The following is a 22200-nucleotide window of genomic DNA, read 5'->3' as shown; positions in this document are numbered from 1 at the left end:
TGCATCTATTATCTCTTCAACATTATACACTTTGGTTCAGAACCTGTTGGTTGAGGGGTAATAGCTGTTCCTGAACCTGGTGGCAAGAGTCTTGTGGCTCCTGTGCCTCCTTCCTGATGTAGCAGCGAGAAGAGAGCATGGCTTGGATTGTGGGAGTCCTTGATGATACTGCTTTCCTGTGGCAGCACTCGGTACTGTGACGGGATCCTGAATTACCCCTATGAACTGTACTCGTTTACCCCTATGAACTGTGCTTTTGAAAAGAGAGAGAGAGAGTTATTTAACACCAACAACTTGTTTGTAAAAGAGAGAGAGAGAGAGATAGAGAGATGAAGGCACTGGGAAGTAACTTTTGGATTTCTGCTGAGTTGGAGACAGCACCAAGCAGCTTGTAAGTTGCTACGGTGACCGAAGGCAGCGTTATTTAATGGACACTCGATGTTATGATTTTCAGCAGGCTGTTGATACTTCTCAAGGACAGTTGCCTGCTTGCATTTCTTACACAGAGAGAGAAAGGAGGAGTTATTTGAGTGACAGTTGATGCTCAGCACAGGAAGATAAAATAAGAGGTCAGATGATAGACCTCAGTCATATGTTTTGGACACTGAATGAGCATCGTTGTGCCTGCAAGAGAAGTGGGTTTTGGAGGATTGATCAGGTGGATCGATCCATCGCTCTTGCAGTGGAAAAAGAAAAGGGGTTGACCGGTGGGGAGTTGTCCATGTGTCCACCCTTGCCTGGGGGATAGCTCCACCACAGAAAATCGGTCCTCTTTGTTGAAGTCACAGTCGGTGACTTTTAAAGGATTTCGAAGGACAACGAGAAGATCGACGGCATCAGCTCACCTGAAGACTCAGATCTCTCCCGGTCTCTCTCTCCATCGCTACTCAACTCAATACCACGAACTGAACTGAACTGAACTTTACTCATCATCGTCAGACTGTATCTTTTTACCACTAGACTAAGAGAAGCTTGGTTTTTTTCATACATATATATTCCACACTTACTGATATGCTTACTTATATATATAATCATTGCTAACCTGTTTGATTTATCTACATTTATATTACTGTATTGTGTAGTTACTAATAAATATTATTAGTTTATAGCAATACTGGACTCCAAAGTGTTTTCCATCTCTGCTGGTTCTTTATTCCCATCACGGGGTACGTGACAGTACAGATGTGTGAATGGTGGAGAGGGCTTTACCTAGGGAGGACTGGGCTGTGTCAACTACCTTTCGGAGGCTTTTCCACTCAAGGGCTCTGGTATTCCCATACCAGGTCATGATGCAACCAGTCAGTAAACTCTTCACTGCACATCTTGAGGAGTTTGTCAGAATTTTAGATGATACACGGACTATACACAAAATTCTGAGAAAGTAGAGACACTGATGGGCCATCCTCGCAATGGCAGTGACATGCTGGACCCTGGACACATTTCCTGAAATGTTCATGCTGAGGAATTTAAAATTACTGACCCTCTCCAACTCTTTTCCCTTGTTGAGGGCTAACTCATGGAGCTCTGTTATCTCCTGCTGTTGTCAATAATCAGCTCCTTGTTTTTGCTGATATTGAGAGAGAGGTTGATGTGACATTACTCAGCCAGGTTTTCACTCCTCGTCCTATACGTTGATTTGTCACTACCTTTGCGGCCTTATTAAAGACACTCAGTGGCCACTTTGTTAGATACACCTGCCTGCTAATGCATAAAAACATGCAGACATGGTCAAGTAGCTCAGTTTAAACATCAGAATGAGGAAGAAATGTGATCGAAGTGACTGTGAAGTGGAATGATTTTTGGTGCCAGAGAGAGTGGTTTGAGTAGCTCAGCGACAGGGGCAGGTCACAGTGAAAAGGCTTCCCGCAGGTCGACGACATATGCTTAGAAGTACAGAAGGGACATTGTTGGAAGCAGGCCAGTGGTGAGAGTCAGAACATCAGGCTTTGGTTCAAAGGAGGCTTCGGCTTGAAAGAAGTGTCGGTTCTGGGTAAGCATCTGTTACGGTTCCCTTTTTATTTTCACTTATTCTACCTAGTGTAGTAAATCAGCAGTCCCCAACCACCAGGCTGCAAAGCATGTGCTACCGGGCCGCGAGGGAACGATATGATTTGGCGATATGAGTCAGCTGCACCTTTCCTCATTCCCTGTCACGGTCACTGTTGAGCTTGAACGCACGCGAGGTCATTACGCACGCGTCATCTGTGTCAGCGTGGGAAGATCAACTCCTCGAGCTTGCAAATGACAGTGGGCTGAAAAGTATGTTTGACATAACATCTCTGCCGGCATTCTGGATCAAAGTCAAGGCTAAATATCCTGAGATAGCCACGAAAGCACTGAAAACGTTGCTTCCATTTCCAACATATCTCTGCAATGAATGCAATGAAAACTAAATTGCGGAATAGACTGGATATAAGGAACTCCCTTCGAGTATCGCTGTCTCCCGTCACCCCTTGATAGGACCGACTTGTTGCGGGGAAACAAGCCCAGGGCTCCCACTGATTCAGTGATATTGGTGTGTTGCAATGATTTTATATGTTTATATGGGGAAAATATGTGCTGTGTGTTTAATATCCAAACGTTACTTAAAATGTTATGATGCTATTGGCTTATAAGTGATTTATATAACCATATAACAATTACAGCACGGAAACGGGCCATCTCGGCCCTTCTAGTCCGTGCCGAACGCTACTCTCACCTAGTCCCACCAACCTGCACTCAGCCCATAAACCTCCATTCCTTTCCTGTCCATATACCTATCCAATTTTTCTTTAAATGATAATATTGAACCTGCCCCTACCACTTCTACTGGAAATTCGTTCAACACTTACTTCAAGCTCCCCTGTCCTCCCCTGATAATTGACTTATCACTATATTCCTGCGAGGAAAATATGCTCTGTGTGTTTAATATTAAATTCGTTAGATAAACCCTTTTAGAAACGAAATTGAGTATATTAGACACTTATAACTAATATTCTGGTCGTGATTCACACCCCTCCCCCCAAACAGAATCGCCAAAAACGATTTGTAGAGAAAAAAATCGGAAGGTACACACGTGCAGGTCACGCATGCGCACTGGTGCCCGCGCAAGGCTTCATGGTCATTATGGTCTATATGGATAAACACGACGTATTTGACTGCTACTCTTGTCCGTTGGCAATCCCACCTCCCCCCCCTGCCCCCCACTCCCGGGGTCGGCCGGTCCGCAAGAGTATTGTCAATATTAAACCGGTCTGCAGTGCAAAAAAGCTTGGGGACCCCTGTAGTAAATTGCTATTGTGTGTTCTTTAGATTAGACTCAACTCTATTGTCATTGTGCGGAGTACAGATACAAAGCCAATGAAATGCATTTAGCATCTGACCAGAAATGCAAAGAATAGTGTTATTTACAAAATAACTGTGAATTAAAAATGTGCTACAGCACACAAATTTAAAAGTACTGAGACAGTACAATATGGGTGCAATACTGCTTAGCGCTGTGATAAGAGGTTCAGCAGTGTCACAGCCTCAGGGAAGAAGCTCTTCCTGTGCCTGCTGGTGCGGGAGCGGAGACTCCTGTAGCACCTACCGGATGGGAGGAGAGTAAAAAGTCCATGGTTAGGGTGAGATGCATCCTTGATAATGCTTTTCACCCTGCCCAGGCAGCGTTTATGGTAGATGTTCTCAATGGTGGGCAATTGGGTGCCGATAATCCACTGGGCAGTTTTCACCACATGCTGGAGCGCGTTGCAGTCTGATACAGGACAATTGCCATACCACACTGAGATGCAGTTGGTGCGTAGGCTCTCAATGGTACAGCGGTAAAAGTCCGTCAGTATCCTGGGACAGAGGTGAGCTTTCTCCATGCTCCGCAGGAAATAAAGGCACTGTTGCACCTTTTTGATCAGGATGGAGGAGTTCAGGGACCAGGTGAGATCCTCTTGAAGCCTGATGTTGAATTCCTTGGAGACCCAGAGTCCTTCAGGGAACAACATCTGCATGGTGCATCCAGCTGCAGCTCCTTGAAGATTGTGTTAGGGATCTGGAGCAGCAGCTGGAAGACCTTCAGCATGTACGTGAGAGTGAGATGATCCACCCAAATCACAGGGAAGGAGTCACCCCTAGGTGGCAGGAGGTGAGTAGCTGGGTGACTGTCAGCAGAAATGGAAATGTAAGCAGGCAGTTAGCGCCGAGTATCCCTGTAGCCATTCCCCTCAATAATAAGTATACCGTTTTGGATACTGTTATGGAGGATGACCTCCCAGTGGAATGCCGCAGAGACCAGGTTACTGGCACTGAGCACAGGTACATGGTTCAAAGGAGAAAGAGGGAGAAGAGGGAAGTGGTAGTGATAGGGGGCGCAATAGTCAGGGAAACAGAATGGAGTTTCTGTGGAGGTGAACAGGGCACCCAAATGGCATGTTGTCTCCCAGGTGGGGAGCGTGCCTTATGAGAATAGGTTGAGTGGACTTGGCATTCTCTCCTTGGAGCGACAGAAGATGAGAGGTGACCTGATAGAGGTGTATAAGATGATGAGAGGCATTGATCGTATGGATAGTCAGAGGCTTTTTCCCAGGGCTGAAATGGTTGCCACAAGAGGACACAGGTTTAAGGTGCTGGGGAGTAGGTACAGAGGAGATGTCAGGGGTAAGTTTTTTACTCAGAGAGTGGTGAGTGCGTGGAATGGGCTGCCGGCAACGGTGGTGGAGGCGGATATGATAGGGTCTTTTAAGAGACTTTTGGATAGGTACATGGAGCTTAGAAAAATAGAGGGCTATAGGTAAGCCTAGTAATTTCTAAGGTAGGGACATGTTCGGCACAACTTTGTGGGCCGAAGGGCCTGTATTGTGCTGTAGGTTTTCTATGTTTCTATGACAGGGATATCTCAGATCGTGTCCACAACATTTTGCAGAGGGAGGGAGAGTTGCCAGATGTCTTGGTACATACTGGTACCAGTGACATAGAAAGAAAAAGCAATGAGGTCATGAAGAAAGAATTTAGAGAGCTAGGTAGACAGCTGAGAAGCAGGACCTCATGGGTAGAAATATCTGGATTGATTATGTGAGTGATGATGGTTATGGTGTGAATGGTGTTGGTGATGGTGTGAGTGGTGATGGTGATAGTGTGAGTGGTGGTGATGGTGGGAGTGGTGATGGTGTGAGGGGTGATGGTGATGGTATGAGTGGTGATGGTGTGAGTGTTGTTGGTGATGGTGGGAGTGGTGATGGTGTGAGGGGTGATGGTGATGGTATGAGTGGTGATGGTGATGGTGTGAGTGGTGGTGATGGTGGGAATGGTGATGGTGATGGTATGAGTGGTGATGGTGATGGTGTGAGTGGTGTTGGTGATGCTGGGAGTGGTGATGGTGTGAGGGGTGATGGTGATGGTGTGAGTGGTGATGGTGATGGTGATAGTGTGAGTGGTGATGGTGATGGTGTGAATGGTGTTGGTGATGGTGGGAGTGGTGATGGTGTGAGAGGTGTTGGTATGAGGGGTGATGGTATGAGTGGTGTTGGTGATGGTGGGAGTGGTGACGGTGTGAGGGGTGATGGTGTTGGTGTGAGTGGTGTTGGTGATGGTGGGAGTGGTGATGGTGTGACGGGTGATGGTGATGGTATGAGTGGTGATGGTGATGGTGTGAGTGGTGTTGGTGATGGTGTGAGGGGTGTTGGTATGAGGGGTGATGGTGGTGTGAGTGGTGATGGTGATAGTGTGAGTGGTGATGGTGATGGTGTGAGTGGTGTTGGTGATGGTGGGAGTGGTGATGGTGTGAGAGGTGTTGGTATGAGGGGTGATGGTATGAGTGGTGTTGGTGATGGTGGGAGTGGTGACGGTGTGAGGGGTGATGGTGATGGTATGAGTGGTGATGGAGTGAGTGGTGTTGGTGATGGTGGGAGTGGTGATGGTGTGAGGGGTGATGGTGATGGTGGGAGTGGTGATGGTGTGAGGGGTGATGGTATGAGTGGTGATGGTGATGGTGTGAGGGGTATTGGTATGAGGGGTGATGGTGATGGTGTGAGTGGTGATGGTGATGGTGTGAGTGGTGATGGTGTGAGGGGTGTTGCTATAAGGGGTGATGTTGATGGTGTGAGTGGTGTTGAAGATGGTGTGTGTGTTGTTGGTGTGAGTGATGATGGTGATGGTGTGGGTTGTGATGTAAGGCGGGGAGTGCTGTATTTTTCTACATTTCATTTTAATTCTTGTGATAAGAGGGTGTCTTATCAATTATTTGTGTTTGTTCTCTGTGCAGAAGAATGGGCAGTGATCTAATTCAGACATATATGTTTCTAAGTGGCTTGACACAGTGAATTGTTTTCATATGTGATAGAGTCACAAACAGAGCTGCAAAATGGGGACGCAGTCATTTAAAACTGAAGTGCCAGGAATACTCTTCTCCCAGAGGATATCTTATAGTTCTTCTCTCAGAGAGTTCCAGAGACATCTTCCCCAGGGCATGTTGGGGACTGGATCATCAGATTAATTTAAGATGGTTATAGGTAATATTTGAAAAAATTAAAGAAATGAGTGTTTAGTGAACTGGCGAAGGAAGCGTTGAGGCGATCATAGATCAGCCATGATGATATTATATGGCAGAGCAGGTTTGACTAGCAAAGTGGTCTTCTATTTTGTTGATTTGCTTTGTGTGTGGTGCAAATGTCACTCATCAAAACCATCCCAAAAGATATTATGAAACGACATTGTTTGTCTCAGTGGCAAACCACAGAACAGAGCAATATACTTCTTCTAAACCATCTTGCCCAGTACGTCATGGAACCTGTTGCTTGTGGTTTACACTTTGAGTTTCTAGATAAAGTAAAATTATACATAGACAATTAAGTTACTGTTTATAGATTGAATTAGTAGTGTACATCCAATCATATTTTGTGATATAAGATATAGGTAATAGTCAGGTGTGAGTATTGCAGGACATCTATCAAGTGGAAAATGACCACGACAACAGTAATTTCCCAAAGCACCTACAGCCTATTGCCTCATTTCAAGCAGAGCTGCAAGCAGAGTAAAGCACGTGCAGGACAGAGAGGAAATCAACACTTGCTGGAAGGAGCATTTTGAGCAATTGCTTCAATCACCTTCAGCAACAGTCCATTGGAGGAATTCAGCAGATTGAGAAGGTTTAGAGGAAAGATGTAAATAAGATTGTTTGTGTGCTTGCAACACTGTGTGTCTGACAGAGTGATCAGCTGCACTGGGGCTCCACAGGGGACTGTCTTGTCTCCCTTTCTCTTCATCATTTACACCTCGGACTTCAACTACTGCACAGAGTCTCGTCATCTTCAGAAGTTTTCTGATGACTCTTCCATAGTTGGATGCTATGGTAGGAAACTTTGTCTCATGGTGTGAGCAGAATTATCTGCAGCTTAATGTGAAAAAGCCTAAGGAGCTGGTGGTAGACCTGAGGAGAGCTAAGGTACCAGTGACCCCTGTTTCCATCCAGGGGGTCAGTGTGGACATGGTGGAGGATTACAAATACCTGGGGATACGAATTGACAATAAACTGGACTGGTCAAAAAACACTGAGGCTGTCTACAAGAAGGGTCAGAGCCGCCTCTATTTCCTGAGGAGACTGAGGTCCTTTACCATTTGCCTGAAGATGCTGAAGATGTTCTACGAGTTTGTGGTGGCCAGTGCGATCATGTTTGCTGTTGTGTGCTGGGGCAGCAGGCTGAGGGTAGCAGACACCAGCAGAATCAACACACTCATTCGTAAGGCCAGTGATATTGTGGGGATGGAACTGGACTCTCTGACGGTGGTGTCTGAAGTTGCATGCCATCTTAGTCAATGTCTCCCATCCACTACATAATGTACTGGTTGGGCACAGGAGTACATTCAGCCAGAAACTCATTCCTCCAAGATGCAACACAGAGCGTCATAGGAAGTCATTCCTGCCTGTGGCCATCAAACTTTACAACTCCTCCCTTGGAGGGTCAGACACCCTGAGCCAATGGGCTGGTCCTGGTCTTACTTCCTGGCATAATTTACATATTACTGTTTAATTATTTATGGTTTTATTACTATTTAATTATTTATGGCGCAACTGTAACAAAAACCAATTTCCCCCAGGATCAATAAAGTATGACTATGACAAGATGGAAGGGATATGGAGTGCTCTGGTCCGGGTGCAAATCAATAGGACTGGGTGGTTTAAATGGTTTGATATGGACTAGATAGGCCAAAAGGCCTATTCCTGTGCTGTACCTTTTTAAGACTCTACTCTTGTGCATGAAAATTCCAGGGGATCAGCATTTTTAGACCATAAAACATAGGAGCAGAATTAGGCCATTTGGCCCATCAAGTCTGCCCTGCCATGGCTGATCCTTTTCCCCTCCTCAGCCCCACTCCCCCGCCGTTTCCCCGTGACTTTTGATGCCGTGTCCAGTCAAGAACCTGTCAAGCTCTACCTTAAATACACCCTATGACCTGTTCTTCGTAGCTGCTTGAAGTAATAAATTCCACAAATCACCACCCTCTGGCTAAAGAAATTTCTCCGCATCTCTGTCTTAAATGGACACCCCTCGATGTTGAGGCTGTGCCCTCTTGTCCTAGACTCCCCCACCATGGCAAATATCCTTTCCACATCCACTCTTTTTTTTTTGGCCTCTCAACATTTGAAAGCTTTCAATGAGATCCCCCCTCATTCTTCTAAATTCCAGCAATGGTCCCAACACCGACCCCTGCGGAACACCACTAGTCACCGGCAGCCAACTAGGAAAGGAAAGTTTTATTTCCACTCGCTGCCTCCTACTAATCAGCCAATGCTCTAACCATGCCAGTAACTGTCCTATAATGCCATGGGCTCTTAACTTGGTGAGCAGCTTCATGTGTGGCACCTTGTCAAAGGCCTTCTGAAAGTCCAAATGTACACTATCCACTGCATCCCCTTTATCTATCCTACTTGCAGTCTCCTCAGAGAATTCCAAAAGGTCTATCAGGCAAGATTTTCCCTGAAGGAAACCATAGTGACTTTGTCCTATCTTGTCCTGTGTCACCTTATCCTTAACAATTGACTCCAACATCTTTCCGACCACTGAGGTCAGGCAACTGGTCTATAATTTCCTTTCTGCTGCCTTCCTCCTTTCTTAACGAGTGGAGTGACATTTGCAATTTTCCAGTCCTCTGGCACTATGCCAAGGTCAAATGATTTTTGAAAGGTCATTACTAATGCCTCCACAATCTCTACTGCTCCCCCCTTCAGAACCCTAGGATGCAGTTCATGTACCCAAGGGTTCATATGTATCCTTAGGCCTTTCAGCTTTTTGAACACCTTCAGCCATGTAATAGTAATCGCACTCTCTTCCCTCACACTCTTCAACGTCTAGCACACAGCTAGTGTCTTCCACAGTGAAGACTAGCACATGATACTCATTTAATTCATCTGCTATCTCCTTGATCTGTTTTTATTTTTTACATACTTGAAAAAGCTTTTACTGTCCACTTTGATATTTTTTGCTAGTTTCCTTTCATATTTAATCTTTTTCCTCCTAATGATTCTTTCAGTTGCTTTCCATAAGCTTTTAAAACCTTCCCAATCCTCTGTATTCCCACTGGGTTTTGCTTTGTTGTATGCCCTCTCTTTTGCTTTTACATTAGCATTGGCTTCCCTTGTCCACCACGGTTGTACTATTCTGCCATCGAGTACAAAAAGAACAGGTTACACCTGAACCCAAAAATCAGCGGGAGGAGAGAGTGCAGCACGCTGCCTGTGCACAGACCTCCGGTGAAAAATGATATCGTATCCGTTAAATAGGGGACGTGGACAATTCTGATTTGATAGAGACAGACGTGAAAGCACAGAGGAACATCTGGAGAAATTTCTGAAATGCCCGGTCGCTGCTGTCGTTACCGCGCGGTAGTGAATCTTCCGGAGGGTAGGCCTCAAAATCCCCGGTTTTGCCTGCTGTTGGTGACTGAGATTGAGGTCGAATCGCTGGGATAGAGATGGTTCTCGGTGCTCGGTACTCAGTGTCGGAGAGCTGATTGGAGGCTCGAAGTTTTCGGATGACTCAGAGTCGGACTGTGGTCGGGCATAGCAAGGAAAGTGTTTCTTCCTTCTCCTGTCTGCGTGAGATGTGGGACATTTGAGAGACTTTGAACTTTTTACTGTGCTTATGGACTTCTTCATCAAGTTATGGTATTGTTGCACTGTTGTAACTATATGTTATAATTATGTGGTTTTGTTAGTTTTTTCAGTCTTGGTCTCTCCTGTGTTTTATGATATCACACCGGAGGAAATATTGTATCATTTCTTAATGCATGCATTACCAAATGACAATAAAAGAGGACTGCGTGTCTTCATAATCTAATCTAGAAAAAAAGGTCCAATATCCTAGCAGGCACGTTTAATAGAGCTGTTCGGGAGGGTTTAAACTAATTTGGCAGGGAGATGGGAACGGAGTGATAGCGTTGAGGAAGGGGAAAACAGAAATAAATCAAAGATTGCGTGCAACAGAGATTATAGAAAGTTCAGGCAGGAGATGAAGCTTAATCACAGCCAGTGGGATGAGTTACAGGGCAATAGAGGCGTGCTGCAGTTAAAACAGAAAACAACAAATACTGGACTGAAAGTGTTGTATTTGAATGCACACAGCATAAGGAATAAAATGGACAATCTTGAAATTCAGCTACAGATTGGCAAATATGACGTTGTGGCCATCTCTGAAACTTGGCTAAAGGATGGCAGAGAGCTGAACGTCCAAGGATATGCGGTGTATTGGAAAGATAGGTTAGTAGGCAGAGGGGGTGGTGTGGCTCTGTGTAGAAGAAATAATATTAAATCATCAGAAAGAGATGATATAGGATTGGAAGGTGTAGAGTCTCTATGGGTTGATTTAAGAAATGACAAGGGTAAAAGGACACTAATGGCAGTTACATACAGGCCTCCAAACAGCAGCCGGGATGTGGATTACAAATTACAGCAGGAGATAGAAAAGGTGTGTCAGAAAGGCAACGAGAGGGGAACTGACCAAAGTTGACTGGAAAGGGATATTTGCAGGAAGGACAGCAGAGCAGCAATGGCTGGAGTTTCTGCGAAAAATGAGTGAAGTGCAAGGCAGATGTACTTCAAATAAGAAGAAAATTTCAAAGGGAAGAAGGACACATCCGTGGCTGACAAGTGAAGTCAGAGCCAAAGTAAAAGCAAAAGAGAGGGCATACAAGGAAGCCAGAGCTAGTGAGAAGATAGTGGATTCGGAAGCTTTTAAAAACTTGCAGAAGGAAACTAAGAAGGTCATTAGGAAGGAAAAGATGAATTATGAAAGGAAGTGGTGACTAATATCAAAGAAGATAATGAAAGCTTTTTTTAAGTATGAGAGTCGAGGGTAGATATAGGACTAATACAAAATGACGTTGGAGATATTGTAATGAGTGATGCAGAGATGGCAGAGGAACTGAATGCGTATTTTGCAACAGTCTTCACAGTGGAAGACATCTGCAGTATTCCAGACATTCAAGAGTGTCAGGGAAGTGAAGTAGTATGTGCAGTGAAAATTACGACTGAGAAGGTGCTCAGGAAGCTTAATGGTCTGAGGGTGGATAAATCTCCTGGACCTCATGAAATGCACCCTCGGATTCTGAAGGAAGTAGCTGGTGAGATTGTGGAGGCATTAACAATGACCTTTCAAGAATCAATACATTCTGGCATTGTATCAGATGACTGGAAAATTTCAAATGTTACTCCGCTATTTATGAAGTGTGGGAGGCAGCAGAAAGGAAACTATAGACCTGTTAGCCTGACATCAGTGGTTGGGAAGTTGTTGGAATCGATTCTTAGGGATGACATTATGGAGAACCTGGAGGCACATGACAAGATAGGCCAAAGCCAGCATGGTTTCCTGAACGGAAAATCCTGTCTGACTAACCTACTGCAATTGTTTGAGGAAATTACAAGCAGGGTAGACAAAGGAGATGTAGTAGATGTGGTGTACTTGGATTTTCAGAAGGACTTTGACAAGGTGCTGTACATGAGGCTGCTTAGCAAGATAAGAGCCCATGGAATTACCGGTAAGTTACTTGCATGGGTGGAGCATTGGCTGGTCGGCAGAAAACAGAGAGTGGGAATAAAGGGATCCTATTCTGGCTGGATGCTGGTTACCAGTGGAGTTCCACAGGGGTCGATGTTGAGACCGCTGCTTTTTATGATGTATGTCAATGATTTGGACCATGGTATTAATGGATTTGTGGCTAAGTTTACCAATGATACAAAGATAGGTGGAGGAGTGGGTAGTATTGAGGAAACAGAGAGCCTGCAGAGAGACTGAGATAGTTTAAGTGAATGGGCAAAGAAGTGGCAAATGAAATACAATGTTGGAAAGTGTATGGTCATGCACTTTGGTAGAAGAAATAAACGGGCAGACTATTATTTAGATGAAGAGAGAATTCAAAATGCAGAGATGCAAAGGGACTTGGGAGTCCTTGTGCAAGATACCCTAAAGGTTAACATCCAGATTGAGTCGGTGGTGAAGAAGGCAAATGCAATGTTGGCATTCATTTCTAGAGGTATAGAATATAAGAGAAGGGATGTGATGTTGAGGCTCTATAAGGCACTCGTGAGACCACACTTGGAGTATTGTGTGCAGTTTTGGGCTCCTTATTTTAGAAAGGATATACTGACATTGGAGAGGGTTCAGAGAAGATTCACAAGAATGATTCCAGGAATGAAAGGGTTACTGTAGGAGGAATGTCTGGCAGCTCTTGGGCTGTATTCCCTGGAGTTCAGGAGAATGAGGGGGGATCTCATAGAAACATTCCGAATGTTAAAAGGCCTGAACAGATTGGATGTGGCAAAGTTATATCCCATGGTAGGGGAGTCTAGGACAAGAGGGCATGACTTTAAGATTGAAGGACTTCCTTTTAGAACTGAGATGCAGAGAAATTACCTTAGTCAGAGGGTGGTAAATCTGTGGAATTTGTTGCCACAAGTGGCTGTGGAGGCCAAGTCATTGGGTGTATTTAAGGCAGAGATAGATAGGTTCTTGATTAGCCAGGGCATCAAAGGGTATGGGGTGATGTCAGGGGAGTGGGGATAACTGGAAGAATTGAATCAGCCCATGATTGAATGGCAGAGCTGGTTCGATGGGCCGAACGGCCTACTTCTGCTCCTATATCTTATGGTCTATTTTCCTTATTTTTTTCCCAGAAACTCAAGCTATTGCTGCTCTGCTATCATCCCTGCCAGCATTTCCTTCCAATTTACTTTCTCCCTATCTAATTTCAAATTGACACACACAACACGCTGGAGGAACTCAGCAGGTCGGGCAGCATCCGTGGATCAGTCGACGTTTCGGGCCGGAACCCTTCGTCGGGACTGTAGAGGGAAGGGGCAGAGGCCCTATAAAGAAGGTGGGGGGAGGGTGGGAAGGAGAAGGCTTTAGGTTCCAGGTGAAATACCAGTAAGGGGAAAGATAAAGGGGTGGGGGAGGGGAAGCAGGGAGATGATAGGCAGGAAAGGTGAAGAAAGAATAGGGGAAAACACAATGGGTAGTAGAAAGAGGCGGAACCAAGAGGGAGGTGGTAGGCAGCTGGGGGAGGGGGCAGAGTGACATAGGGCTAGGGGAAGGGAGGGGGAGGGAATTACCGGAAGATGGAGAATTCCATGTTCATACCAAGGGGCTGGAGACTACCTGGACGGTATATGAGGTGTTGCTCCTGCAACCTGAGTTTAGCCTCATCATGGCAGTAGAGGAGGCCATGTATGGACATATCTGAATGGGAGTGGGAAGCAGAGTTGAAGTGGGTGGCTACTGGGAGATCCTGTCTGTTTTGGCGGAGGTGCTCGACGAAGTGGTCCCCCAATCCGCGTCAGGTTTCACATTGGACTCAATCATATTGTGCTCACTGCCTCCTAAATGCTTTTTTACCTTAAGCTCCCTAATAAATTCCAGTTCATTACATAACACCCTACCAGGATAGCTTATCCCCTAGTAGGCTCAATGACAAACTGCTCTAAAAGCCATATCATAGGCATTCAACAAACTCACTTTCTAGAGATCTATTTACAACCTAATTTTACCAATCAACCTGCATGTTGAAATCTCCCATGACTATCATAACATTGCCCTTCTGACATGGATTTTCCATTTCCAACTCTGGTCCACTTCCCAGCTACAGTTGGGAGGCCTGTATATAACTGCCATCACGGTCCTTTAACCCTCCCTTGCAGTTTCTTAACCATACCAACACCACTCACAACATCACCAACACCATCTCCACACACACCATCAAAACTCACACTGTCACCAGCAGCATTCATACCATCAACATTCACACCATCACTGTTAGCACTCACACAATCACCATCACCACTCACACTAACACCACTCAATCACTATCACAACTCACACAATCACCATCACCCCTCACACCACCACCATCACCCCTCACACCAACACCACTCAATCACCATCACAACTCACACAGTTACCATCACCAATCACACTATCACCATCACCCCTCACACCAGCACCATCGCAATTCACACCATCAACATCTGCATTAAGACCATCACCATTAATACACCATCAGCAATGGCATTATCACCTTCAGCACTCATTCCGTCAATATTCTCGCCACCACCACTGATACCGGGGCGAAGTTAAGATGGCGCCAAAAGGCAGCTCCTTTGCTTGTATCTTCAGAAATAGCTTTATTTCTATCTTTGACATCTCTTTTGTTCCTTTTCAGGGTTAGGGGGGGTTCTCCTGAAGACCCTGACCTGGAGTTACACTCTGACTTTGGATCTTTGCGGGAGTGGGACCCACTCTCAGGGCCTCTCAACCGACCACTTTTTGATATCCCAAGGACGCGGCCTGGAAGACAAACACACCTTCAGAGTTCCAGGATTTTGTGGCTCTGGGGACGTGCTGATTCGAGGCTGGTGCCCCTGACTGAAGCGTCGCTGAACATTGGGAGCAGTGTGTTAGCTATCGGGGGTTGTGTGCCTGGAGAGCTGCACCTTTTTGCTGCTGACTCTCTGGGCACAGAGCTCGGAAAAAGCGACGTAACAGACTTTTAACATCGTAAATCAGCGAGTTGTTTATTATGTCTCCCCTCTCACTGTGAAACGGGGACACCTCTTTCTCCCTTATTAGGGAGAGAGAGAGCCTGTGGTATGTCGAACGAGTAGTCTTTGGGGTACTGCAAGTCTGTGTCTTTACTGATGCCTCACTGCATGCTTGAGTGCTCGGTGAAGGATGCAGATGCTTTTTAACTGCTGGAGGTTAGGGAGTTACTGCCTTGCTGGTGCTGGTGCTTGGGAGGGGGACTTGGCGGGGGGCTTTGGGGTTCTAATGTTTTAACTGTCATTCAGTTTTTGGGGCACTCCTCTGTTTTCGTGAATGTCTGCGAAGAAAAAGAATTTCATTATGTATATTGTAGACATTTCTCTGACATTAAATGAACCTATTGATAGCATCATGATGAGTATTCACCACTCACACTATCTCAATCACCTCTCATACAATCAACATCACCAGACACACCATCACCGATCATAGTGTCACATTGACCACTCACACCATCACCATTGTCATTCACACCATCACCACTCAAACAATCACCATAGTGTCACATTCAGCGCTCACACCGTCACCATCATCATTCGCACCATCACCAAACAATCACCACTCACAGTGTCACATTCAGCACTCACACCATCACCATCGTCATTCACACCATCACCTCTCACACAATCACCATCACCTCTCACACAATCACCATCAACAGACACATCATCACCACTCACACCATCACCATCGTCATTCACACCATCACCTCTCACACAATCACCATCAACAGACACATCATCACCACTCACACCATCACCATCGTCATTCACACCATCACCTCTCACACAATTACCATCAACAGACACACAATCACCACTCACACCGTCACCATCACCAATCACACCGTCACCAAAGTTATTACACCATCACCTCTCACACAGTCACCATCAACAGACACATCATCACCACTCACAGCGTCACATTCACCACTCACACCATCACCATCGTCATTCACACCATCACCTCTCACACAATCACCATCAACAGACACACAATCACCACTCACAGTCACATTCACCACTCACACCATCACCATCGTCATTCACACCATCACCTCTCACACAATCACCATCAACAGACACACAATCACCACTCACACCAACACCATCACAACTCACACCATAACCATCACTATTAACACACTATCACTCACACAAGCACCACCCAGAGAACATAGAAACCTACAGCACACAAGCCCTTTGGCCCACAATGCTGTGTGAACTATGCATCCTACTCAATACGTGGAACTATAACGTTGAGGCCATTCCAGAGACTTGGATGACACGGGCAGGAATGGCTGCTGAGTGTGCTGGGGTTTAGATGTTTCCAAAAGGTGAGGGAGGGAGGCACAGGAGGTGGGGGACTGGCACTGCTAATCATTTATGCGTTTATGGAATCCGTTACCACATACAGCTGTGGAGGCCCAATCATTGAGGTGTTTAAGGAGGAGATTGATAGGTATCTAATTAGTCAGGGTATCAAGGGGTATGGGGAAAAAGCCAGAAATTGGAACTAGATGGGAGAATAGTTTAGCTCATGGTGGAGTGGCGGAGCAGACTCGATGGGCCGAATGGCCTACCTCCGCTCCTTTGGCTTGTGATCTTGTGATCAGGAATAGTACCACGGCTGCAGAAAATAAGGAAACCATGGCGGGATTGTCTACTGAGTCATTGTGTGTGGAAGTCACAAAGAGGAAGGGGGCAATAACTACTGGGCATTTGTATAGACCCTCAGTAGTAAAAGAGACATTACGGAGCAGATAGAGAAGCAGATTCTGGAATGGTGCAATAATAATAGGGTTGTTGTGATGGGATATTTTAACTTTCCTAATACTGGCATCTCCTTAGCGCAAGCGGTTTAGATGGGGTGGAGTTTGTTAGGTGTGTTCAGGAAGGTTTCCTGACACAATATGTAGATAAGCCTACTGCAGGAGAGGCTGTACTTGAGCTGGTATTGGGAAATGAAACTAGTCAGGTGTCAGATCTCTCAGTGGGAGAGCATTTTGGAGTTAGTGATCACATCTCTATCTCTTTTATCATACCACTGGAGAGGGATAGGAGCAGACAATTTGAGAAAGCATTTAATTGAGGTAGGGGGAAACATGATGCTATTAGGCAGGAACTTGGGAACATAAATTGGGAGCAGATGTTCTCAGGGAAATGCACGGCGGCATTGAAGAGGGTCAGAGGAGGTTTGCAAGTATGATTCCAGGAAAGAAAGGGTTATCATACAAGGAACCTTTGATGTCTCTGGGTCTGTACTTGCTGGAATTAGAACCATAGAACCATAGAATTATAGAAACTACAGCACAGAAACAGGCCTTTTGGCCCTTCTTGGCTGTGCCGAACCATATTCCTACCCTCACTGGCATGTAGCACAGGTAGCAATCCTGAGATTACCACCCTTGAGGTCCTGCTTTTCAACTTCCTACCAAGCTCTCTATTCTCACTCTCCAGGACCTCCTCACTCTTCCTTGCTATGTCATTGGTACCGATGTGCACCACAACATCTGGCTGATCACCCTCCCACTTCAGAATGTCATGCAATCGATCAGAGACATCCTTGACCCTGGCACCCGGGAGGCAACAAACCATCCTAGATTCTCTGTCACGACCACAGAACCTCCTATCTGCACCTCTAACTATCGAGTCCCCTATCACTACCGCTATCCTCTTTTCCCCCCTCTCTTCTGCACTGCAGAGCCAGACTCAGTGCCAGAGATCCGGCTACTGCAGCTTGTCCCAGGTAAGTCATCCCCCCCCAACAGTATCCAATGCGGTATACTTGTTGTTGAGGGGAATGGCCACAGGGGAACCCTGCTCTGCCTGCCCTTTCCTCTTCCCTCGCCTGACAGTGACCCAATTTCCTGTCCTCTGCTCCTCTGGTGTAACTACCTCCCTGTAGCTACTATCTATAATCTCTTCATTCTCCCGAATGATCCACAGGTCATCCAGCTCCTGCTCCAGTTCCCTAACGCGGTTTGTTAGGAGCTGCAGCTGGATGCACTTCTTGCAGGTGTCGTTGTCAGGGACACCGGAGGGCTCCCTGACTTCCCACATCCTGCAAGAGGAGCATTCCAACATCCTGTCTGGCATTCTCTCTACTCTAAACTATCTGAACAAAAAAAAACTTACCAGAACTTACCCTGGCCTTTGCCTGTTCTTGCCGAAGCCTGTTGAGCCAAACCTGTCCCACTCTGACTCAGTCCACTCCGACGATGGCCGCTGTATATGGTGGTCTGCTTTTAAACCTTGGCGTGCTACGTCACGTGCCTGCGCAGGTCAGACCCTTCTCCCCGAGCAGTTCTTTTAAAAAAAAATGACTTTTTCTACCCGATTTCTTCCACTCTTCTTCTCAGATGCTTGCTTCGACTGAAACAAGAACCGTTGAAATTCAGAAAGATGAGGGAGGGAGCTCATTGAAACCTTTCGAATATTGAAAGGACTAGACAGAGTAGATGTGAAAAAGATGTCTTCCATGGTAGGGAAGTCTAGGATGAGGGCACAGCCTCAGGATAGAGGGGTGCCCTTTCAAAAAAGAGATGTGGAGAAATTTCTTTAGCCAAAGAGTGGTGAACTTGTGGAATTTGTTGCCACAGGCAGCTGTAGAGGCCAGGTCGTTGGGTGTATTTGAGGCACAGATTGATAGTTTCTTGATTGAACATGGCATCAAAGGTTACGGGGAGAAGGCTGGGAACTGGGATTGAGGAGGAGATAGAAAAAATGGATCAGCCATGATTGAATGGCAGAGCAGATTCGATGGGCCAGATGGCTGAATTCTGCTCCTATGTCTTATGGTCTTATGGCAGATATGTGGCAAATGTTTAGAGAACATGGCAATCTGCATGGATATGTTCCACTGAGGCAGGGAAAAGTATGGCAGGGTAAAAGAACCATAGATTTACAAAGGATGTAGAAAATCCAGTTAAGAAGAAAAGCTTATGGAAGCTTAAGGTACTGATAGAGCTCTAGAAAATTACAAGGGTGCCAGGAATAAATTTGGAGGGCTAGAAGGGGCCATGAGAAGGCCTTGGCGAGCAGGATTATGGAAAACCCCAAGGCACTCTGCAAGTATATGACGAGCAAGAGGATGAGCCATGTGAGAATAGGACCAAACAGGAGTGACAGAGGAAACATATGCGTGGGGTTGGATGAGGTAGTGGAGGTACTTAATGGATACGTTGCTTCAGTATTCACCAGTGAAAAGGACCTTGGCAATTGTGGGAATGACTTACAGAGGACTGAAATGCTTGAGTGTATATACATTAAGAAAGAGGATTTGCTGGAGCTTTTGAATGGTATTCAGTTAGATAAGTCACCTGGACCTGACAAGATTTACTCCAGGCTACTGTAGGATGTGACGGAGGAGACTCCTGAGTCTCTGGCAATGACCTTTGCATCATCAATAGGGACTGGAGAATTGTAAGGTTGCAAACATTGTTCCCTTGTTCAAGAAGGGAGCAGAGATAACCCAGGAAATTATAGACCATTGAGTCTTACCTCAGTGCAGGACAAGATGTTGGAGAAGATTCAGAAAGGCAAAATTTATGAGGATTTAGAGAGACATAATCAGATTAGGAATAGCCAGCCTGGCTTTGTCAAGGGCAGGTCGTGCCTTATGAACCTGATTGAATTCTTTGTGGATGTGACTAAACACATTGATGAAGGTAGAGCAGTGGATGTAGTTTCTAGATTTCATTAAGGTATTTGATAAGGTTCCCAACGCAAGGCTCATTCAGAAAGTAATGAGACATGGGATCCAAGGAGACCTTACTTTGTGGATCCAGAATTGGCTTGCACACAGGAGGCAAAGGGTGGTTGTGAATGGTTTGTATTCTGCATGGAGGACAGTGACCAATGGTGTCCCACAGGGATCTGTTCTGGGACTCACCCTCTTTGTGATTTTATAAATGACCTGGATGAGGAACTAGGAGGGTGGGTTAGTAAGTCTGCTGATAACACATAAGTTGGGAGAGTTGTGGATAGTCTGGAGGGGGCTGTCAGAGGTTATAGGAGGACATCAATAGGATGCAGAACTGGGCTGAGAAATGGCAGATGGAATTAAACCCAGATAATTGTGTAGTAGTTCATTTCGGTAGGTCAAATTTGAAGACAGAATATCATATTGGCAGTGTGGAGGATCAGCAAGATCTTGGGGTCCGCGTCCATAGGACACTCAAAGCTGCTGTGAAAGTTGACAGTGCTTGGAAGTAGGTACAAGGGGGATGTCAGAGGTAAGTTTTTCATCAGAGAGTGGTGGTTGTGTGGAATGCACTGCCAGCAACGGTGGTAGAGGTGGATATAATAGGGTCTTTTAAGAGCCTCTTAGATAGGTGCATGGAGCTTAGAAAAACAGAGGGGTATGCGGTAGGGAAATTCTAGGCAGTTTCTAGATTAGGTTACATGGTCGGCACAACATTGTGGTCTGAAGGGCCTGTAATGTGCTGTAATATCCTGCATGTGTATGTTCTCTGTGCTATGTAATTGGATAGTATGCTTTTGCAAATAAAACAAAGTGCAGTGTTTTACGTTTAATGAAATCCGTAACACATTTTATTGAACTCCAAAACCAAAACCTAAACATGAAATCATTATGTCAGAGCAAACTCTTAAAGTGAAACTCAAAATGTTGGTGGTTGTGAATTATGTACATATATCTCAGTTACGACGAATGATTGACGGTAGAAGGAGATGAGTTACTAACTTCAAACTTTCTGCATAATCATTCAAAGGGCTGACCTGCATGTGCATGTAACGAGAGCTGTATAACTCAACTCCTTCTAACTTAGGCCACGAACCTATCAATCACCCCTGCTGTGGACACTTTCTGGGGTCCAAGATCCGTATGCTCCACGACCGCTGGACTAAGTGTGTAAATGTAGGAGCGGACTATGTTGAAAAATAAATGTGCTAGGTTTTTTAAAATTGACTCCTTCTACTGTAGGCCACGAACTTATCAATCACCCCTCGTATGTTACCCTGCACAGCAGCCCCCCACCCCCAACCAATTTGCTAAAACAGCCATTGTGAGCCTGTGTGGAGCTGGGACGAGCTGCCCAACTTGGGTCCTGTGCTCCATAGGTGGAGGAACAGCAGGAGCCTTTGGCTCATCCAGAGATGCACTGACACGCTGATGGTCATGTTGTGACATCAGGAGCATGGTAGCAGAATACTCCAAATACTGGTGGGCTGGTGTAATGTGATCTACTGAAATATGCTCGTTTACCCCTCAAATCGAGTCTTTTCTTCCCATTCCAAAACACAGAATGAGCCATTGTAAGTGGGGGGGGGGGGCTTAGGGGGTGCCTGTGTGTGTCATGGGGGATGAAAACAAACGAGGTAGAACATAGGTCAACAGGAACCCAAGAATGCTGTACGCTAGGATGGGAGCTCGGAATAGGTGAAAAGGAATTGAATTTACTAAGGAGGAAGGAACGCTGTTGAGAGACCAACCTGGTGGTCATGGCATCAGGAATGAAATTGCCTGGCATTCATAACAGCTGCCTGTTCACTGGCTCAGCCACGGATAACCGCAGGTCCTCTTCTGAAGCAGTTCTGAGCCACAGCAGGACACATGGGAGACAATCATGCCAACACTCATTCGGCACGGAGGCCCTCAGAGCAGCCTTTAAGGAGCAGTGAAACTGTTCCATTGCCATTGGTCTGTGGGTGATACACTGTGGTGTGATGTATCCTAATGCCAAGACTCTGGACAATCACAGCCCAGAGGTCTGAAATGAATTGGGGACTTGTAAATATGACTTCCGGTAAGATGGCGGTGCATTTGAACGTAGCAACTTCTCGGGGGTACATTCTTCTTTTTAAGATGTGTTTTTTATGATTGTAAGACTATACTATACTATACTCCAAGATCAACCAGTAAAGCAGATCTACCAATTCAATTGAATTGAAATGCATTGACTTTATTACTTCCATCCTTCATATACATGAGGAGTAAAAATCTTTACCTTCTGTTTCCTTCTAAAAGTGCAATGTGCATTTTATAGTAATTTATAATAAATAGTATATACAACAGAATAATTATGGGAGATTTCAACATGCAGGACGATTGGGAAAATCAGGTTGGAAATGGATCTCAAGAGAGAGAGCTTGATAAGTGCCTACAAGATGGCTTTTTAGAG

General features: G+C 45.5%; 1 protein-coding gene across 4 annotated transcripts in view; it reads left to right on the top strand.

Annotated features, from left to right (window-relative positions):
* Positions 1–22200, top strand: part of LOC140198335 (coxsackievirus and adenovirus receptor homolog) — a 298796-nt gene that overhangs the window by 92502 nt on the left and 184094 nt on the right. For 3 of the 4 annotated variants that reach the window (XM_072259432.1, XM_072259433.1, XM_072259431.1), the window contains one exon: positions 14677–20573. The gene's annotated coding sequence lies outside the window, so the exon portion shown is untranslated. Of the gene's footprint in view, positions 1–14676; positions 20574–22200 lie in introns of those variants that run through there. The other variant, XR_011886161.1, reaches the window with a different exon arrangement.

Source organism: Mobula birostris, chromosome 5, assembly GCF_030028105.1.
Source record: "Mobula birostris isolate sMobBir1 chromosome 5, sMobBir1.hap1, whole genome shotgun sequence".
Lineage (NCBI taxonomy): Eukaryota > Metazoa > Chordata > Chondrichthyes > Myliobatiformes > Myliobatidae > Mobula > Mobula birostris.
This window is presented reverse-complemented; position numbering and strand designations above follow the sequence as displayed.